A 7,390-nucleotide genomic window follows, 5' to 3' on the forward strand; every position below is an offset into this window, starting at 1 on the left:
TGTTAACCTGGGGTTTAGGAATGTATATTAAAAGTCTCTTAATGAGTACCATTTGTTTACCTGAATTAGCAGTGTGAAACTTCATTACAGATAAGGTTGATTTATCCGGGGTTTAGGATAACCAAGGGTTAACAGTTTCATGTGTGGAAAGCTGTGTGAGTATGAGCTGCTTTCAGGGAGGAGATACAAGGTACCAACTTGTAAAATAAATGTGCAAATCATAAAGGATAATTAATATTAGGAAAAAGTGTTTGGGTGGAACATGTAAGGTATTGTGAAATGTATAATGTAAGTGGAATATTCATATTTTGTGTTGTAATTTATTATGTGCGGGTAAACAGTTTTGTAATGTAAATCTACTCTCTCGATTGCTCAAGAAAAATGTCTCTTGGGGAATTTAAGGCAATTTAAAAAATATTTTTGTTGAAGAAATAAACATAAATCTATTAAAATAAGATGCGGTTGTCACTTTTGATTAAAATACCAGGCTTTGCTGAATACAATAATTAATTCCTTTTAAAAAGTCTTTTGCAATATGATTACGCTTTGTAAAAATACTATTTACTGTGCTTAGCCTGAAAAGCAATGCAAGTGAATGATAGAAAACATATTAAATCCAAGTTTCTATATTAATATTTGAAACCACTTTTGTGGAAAAAAATATGTAAAGATGAAGGACCATATTCTGACCTGTACTTTATAAAGTAGTGATCATGCTATGTTTTATTATTTGTTAAATGATAAAACAATTGTATTGCTAATGCTGACAGATTTGTAAAACCTAATGGTTTTAAGGACAGTGGCAGAGTATAAGACGTTCAAATGAATTAGTATTTTGTGTCTGCACGGTTGTCCTACTTTTATTATGTCATTAAATGAGTCTCGTTCCAAATATTCCTGACAAGATTTATTTACTTTTACCTTTTTTTTTAAGATTTACTTTTTATGTAAATCTTGATTAAAAATGTTTGACTGTCTTTTAAGCTAAATGAAATGCCTTTAACACAATCTGATGGACAGAAGAAAAACCTTTTGGTCACACTTCATTTTGATGATCCGTTTGTTACATTGCACCTACATGTCAACTAATTCTCAGTAGATTTTAAGTAGACTGTTAGGTTTGGGGTTAGGGTTTGTGTAAGTTGAAATACAAAGTTTCTTATAGTCAATTAAATGTCTGTTGACGGGGTATGAACAGATATAAAGCAGATAGTCTACTAATACTCAAACGGACCCTCAAACCAAAGTGATTCCAAACTTTTAATTGTTTTGCCGTGTGGTTGTCTTGATGCTTGACAACCCGCTTCTGGTATTTGACCCACAGCTTGTACAAATAGTATCATGGCAACAATGAGTCAGTAACGAAAGCTTAATTTTAGATGAGGAATAGAAGAACAGAAACCAGGCTGTGAAAGCATATCTCTGGTTTGTGCTCCGTTGTGCTGATATGCGATTTTTCCCCTGGAGTCAGTCGCCACGCTCTTTCTGCCAGGAAAAAAATAACCACCAGACTCACCAGAACTCAACACAGAAATTCTCTAGCATTTTTACGCTGAAATACATCAAAAAGTGTTTACAAGAAGTGCAATTCGGCTTTTTATCCCTGTGTGGACATTTGGACGCCAAAAACAAAGTCTTTATTGTTTTGCTAAAAGAAAAAAATCTCTCATTGAGAACAAACCATTGGAAAACAAGCCAGTTTTATATAATACAATTTTTGTTAAATATATGTGTGCCACATTTATTTACACCCCTCTAAATTCACATGTCATGAATACACTATATTACCAATAGTGTTGGGACAAATCACTGAATTCAGGCGTTCCTTTCGCATGACCACGGGTGTAAAAAAATCAAACACCTTGGCAATCAGATAGCTACGACAAACATTTGTGAAAGATTGTATCACTTTCACAAGCTTACTGGTTGCCACCAGTTTAGTTCCATTCAGGAAATTTCCTCCCTAATAAATATTCCACACTCAGCTGTTATTACAACAAAGTGAAAGAGATTGATAACAACAGCACCTCAGCTGATGCTGAGACGCACAGTGCTGAGACACAGTGTGCAAAAGTTACCAACATTTTGCAATAGCTACATACCTCATGTGGCACTCAGATTATCTCAAGAACAGTGTGTAGAGCTTTATAGAATGGCCTGCCCAGAGTCCTGACCTCAACCCAACTGAACACCTTTGGTATGGATAAGAGCTAACACTGTGAGCCAAGCGTTTTCATCTAACATCAGTGCCTCGTAAATGACCAAAAATTCCCTTTCAACTCAATTCAATTCAATTTAAATTCATGTTTATTTGTGTAGCACTTTTACAATGTAGATTGTGTCAAAGCAGCTTCACATAGAAGATTATAGTAAATTGAAACAGTGTAGTTCAGTTTTCAGTGTTGAAGTTCAGTTTAGTTCAGTTCAGTGTGGTTTAATATTCACTGCTGAGAGTTCAAACACTAAAAAGCAAATCCATCGATGCGCAGCTCCACGGGTCCCAAACCATGCAAGCCAGTAGCGAAAGCAGCAAGGAAAAAACTTACTCAGTGATTCATCAAAAATGTGATTTTTGGCTTCACTAAAATGAGAAGTAGCTGTAAAAAAAAAGTCAAGAACACTGAAAATGCCTTTTCCACCACCAGGGCAATAATTAAGCAACTGAAGGTGTCATCAATTAGCCTGAAAGAGAACAACAACTGGAGAATTGCAGAAGTTAATTGGGTCTTGGGGTCAGAAAGTTTCCAAAACTGTTCAGCATTACCTACATCTCCGCAAATTAACCAAACCCAAACTCAAGGCATTGACCTCCATTGTATTTTTTCCCTGCTATGAAAGCCAATTGTGATTAACAGTTTATTCAGTGGATATTAACATTTCTTATACCAACATTTTTCTAAATATTTTTTGTGTGTTCAACAGGTTTGGAACACACACAGGGTGAATTGTGAACTACTCATTGAGCAAAAGGTCATATTTCTGCTTATATTTACCAAGGGTGGCCGTATCATTGGAAGGACTGTATGAATCTCTAATGATGGCCTACATCTTTTTCTCTTCTGTAGCTGCGTAAGAAGGAATTTTTGTCATTCCAGTGAAGGGGTTGAAGGTCAAAAGGTGCCAAAAGGAAGAATTTGGATGGTGCTGTCAATCACTGTGAACCACCACAAAAGTTCATTAGCACGACATCTGGAGATTTACACTCCACACATCCCTTTCTTTGCTTTCAGAAGTTTTAAAGCAGACCAACGCCTCTCGCTGTGTTTGGATAAGAGAGCAACAGGGTGATTTTCGTGCATGGCATTGCAGAAATAAGAGGGGAGAGTGAAAACACACAGCCCCTGCATTTTTGGACATGAGACCCCATGCAATAACTGTGCGGGCTCAGATTTCCATTGGGGGAGGAGGAGCGAAGACACTGCTTTCATCCACAGCTCCATTACAATGCTCGCAAATGCCACGCAAAACTATTCTTTAAGCATGCAGATAGTTTAAGCTGGAAGTTTGTTGTATTTCTGCATGTGTTTATTTCAAGACGAACATGTCAATTGTAAAAACAAGAAGTGGTCTTACATACAGTTGAAGTCAGAATTATCAGCCCCCCTGTTTATTTTTTCCCCAGTTTCTGTTTAAAAGGAAAGATTATTTCAACACATTTCTAATCATAATAGTTTTAATTACTCATTGTATTTTACTAATAACTGATTATTTTATCTTTGTCATGATGACAGTAAATAATATTTTACCAGATAATTTTCAAGATACTTCTATACAGCTTTAAGTAAAATTTAAATGCTTAAGTAGGATAATTCGGTTAACTAGGCAGGTTAGAGTAATTAGTCAAGTTATTGTATAACAATGGTTTGTTCTGTAGACTAATGAAAAACGTTTTTTTTTCTTAAGGTCAAAATTATTAGCCCCTTTAAACTAGATTTTTCTTGAAAAATATCTAGAAAAATATTGTTTACTGTCATCATGGCAAAGATAAAATAAATCAGTTATTAGAAATGAGTTATTAAAACTATTATGTTTAGAAATGTGTTAAAAAAATAATCTCTTCTTTAAATAGAAATTGGGAGAAAATAAATGGGGACATAATTCAGGGAAATTATAATATAAAATTATAAAAAATACAAATATATAATTTAGAAACTCTCTCTCTCTCTCTCTCTCTCTCTCTCTCTCTATATATATATATATATATATATATATATATATATATATATATATATATTAAATTAAATAGTGTTTAACTATTGTCAGGTCATATTTAAACAACAATCATTTGATTATAAAGCATCGCAAACAATATAAATGTTTATATTTTTATACTTGATCCTTTCGACCACAAGGTTTTACTTATTTACCAGCAATTTTTACATTTATTCAAAATACAATGAAATTTATAAAGATCAATTTTTCTTTAAAATTTTAAACACAGGTCAGAATAAATATTATGTTTTTTCTTTCTAAATATGTGTACCTCTATAATAACATGAACCATTATTTTACCTATATTTTTTATTTTATGTTCAAACAGACATTGGAAACATTAAATGTGATATTTAATACACTGCCTATGTTTATAAAATCACTTTTATAATTTTCATCTGATGCAGACCCCGAAATGGAACGTCTATTGTTAGCCTTTAGTCAAATCATAATATTTATTTTTTCTTATGGTTTCTCCATTTTTTTTTTCTTTTTTAATAAAACAAAGTAAACAACTTGCATAAAGGGTTCTGAGACCACTATGGAAATGTTTGCATTACAAAATATTTGATACAATTTGTATATCATTTTGTACAACAATGAAAGTCTTTTGTTATTCAGAGGAAGAGCATCTGACTGTATAAATGATTTCACATGATCAACTTAAATGAGTTTATTCCATTACTTACTCAGAAATAGTGCCAAATCTTATTTTTGTTTTAGTAAGCTTAGTGTCATCTCTTATGTATCAGAGGATTTCAATTCAAAACCTTTTCTTTTCAGCTTTTTAGCTCCAGGTTTAATGGAGATTCAGTTGCAGAACTTTTGTCAGGGTACATAAAAAATAAATGAAATAAAATAATAAGTTATACTGACACACACAAAAAGCTAATTAACTAACTAACTAACTAACTAACTAACTAACTAACTAACTAACTAACTAACTAACTAACTAACTAACTAACTAATTATTAAAAAAAGTTTATAAGGATATTAGATATTAAAATTAGTTGTTCAGCTTATTCTGGCTAGTACTGCAATATAATTTAAATGTAATCTTTACTTTTATTTTGTCTTTATAATGTTAAATGTCTTGCAAAGTATGTAAAGAGCTTGTAAAAAAGCCATAAACAGATAATGAAAGGATTATGATCAATCATACTGCTGCCAGTAGATGTCAGTTTATTATATTGCTGGCTATATAGATGTAAAACTGCTATACTGCAGTCTTTATGGGTTTTTAATTATTATTTTATTGCCGCAGAGTGTGATTTGCAGATATTTGATTGATGAAATCAAACTGACCTCAGAGGAATCATGACTCCCGCTCTGACACCTGATGTTTGTACTATTTGTCCTCAATATGTTGTGTACATTTTAGGATTGTCTCGGTTAAATGTGTTTGTGTTTCGCTGGTTTAAAGCAGCAATAACCATAAAACCACAGGAATTCTGGTGTGCCAACAAAAATAAGCGTTAACACGTTTTGTAAGGTAAGGTGACACTCTTTACTTAAATACATATACTGCTTGTTGTTAGTTGATAATTCTGAATGTTTGTAAATTCAAATAAAATCTTTTCAGCACATTTTGTAATCATATTTTTTGCTGTAATAAAAACCTGCACATGGAACTACAATTTTTTACAGTGGAAAAATAATTTGAAAACATTTATTAATAATGCCAAAAGGTGCTGCATAATTAAAAAAATAAAGTTGTAATAGATGATATTATTTAATGTAGACAAACTAACAATAAGCAGCTCAGTTTTTATTATCTGCAGTGTTATAACCAATTGTATTGTATTGTAAATGTATTATGTGTTTTACTCGTATGTTCAGTTAGCTAACAAATATACTAATATATTTTGGTTTAGATTAGATTTTTTTTTCATTCATTCATTCATTCATTCATTCATTCATTCATTCATTCATTCACTTTCCTATGGCTTAGTCACTTTATTCTTCAGAGGTTGCCACAGCCAAATGAAACATCATTGTATTATCAAATATGTATACCTTTTTGACTGTGTACCTGTCTATCTGTGCAAACATATGTGCAATGTGTGGTTTTCTTTATGGCATTTATTGTCTTTCGTGATTACTGTCAACATTGCTAATAGTATATTGTTTTGTTTTTTGGAGCATTTTGCACTGTCTGGAGACAGCATGTTGTTGATAATGTGACAATAAAAGTTATTTGATATACATTTGTCATATTTTTTTATTTGATTTGATATAGTTTTTTATATTTTTGATTTGATTTGATATACTTTTTTCTATTTTTGGTTTGATTTAATATAATTTAAAAATATTTTTGATTTGATTTGATATAATTTTTTATATATTTGATTTGATATATACATTTTTTATATTTTTGATTTCATATAATATAAAAAAATGTTTTTGATTTGATGTGATATAATTTTTTATATTTTTGTTATAATTTGATATATTTTTTTATATTTTTTTGATTTGATATATTTTTAAATTGATTTGCTATTTGATATTTATCTTTTAATTTTGTATTCATATTTAGTATTTTGTATATTTTTTAATTAAGTTTTAGATTTAAAAAGAAAAAGTAATTATACAATGAAACTAAATTCAAAAATACTGCCTTGACAGCTAGTCGAAATACAATTATAGAATGTTTAAAAGAATTACACAGAAACATCCGGTAGTGCACAAACCAGAATATTAAATTCTGAAGTTGAAAATCAGGCACATTTATGTAAAGACACTCCAGTAATCTCTGAATTCTGAAAAAAACTGTCAAAACAAACAGTACAGTATAAATCTACTTCTCAAAAATGGGAGGTTTATTTCTCATTCCTCTCAATTATGTTATGAGACATACTGTTAATGTACACATTGTTCTGTTGGCTAAAGATTGCTTGTCAGTCATGTATTAACATGTGCGTGAGGTTTGAAACTCGCACTGTAAAAGACTGTGCTGTCGAAACACTTCACAACTATGAGAGGAATGTAATGATCATAGGTTGCCTATGTGTCTAAAAACCAGACGAAAGGGTAGAGTCAAGTGAACATAAACAGTACTGGCTTTTCACTCTTTCCTTTTCTTCTTTCATATGTAAATATAGCTTGAGGCTGAAATAATAAGACCTGTCAATAATTAGAGCACAATTTTTTCTCAAGGAACAAAATCATGTTTGGCTGT

Source organism: Danio rerio, chromosome 14 (assembly GCF_049306965.1).
Source record: "Danio rerio strain Tuebingen ecotype United States chromosome 14, GRCz12tu, whole genome shotgun sequence".
Lineage (NCBI taxonomy): Eukaryota > Metazoa > Chordata > Actinopteri > Cypriniformes > Danionidae > Danio > Danio rerio.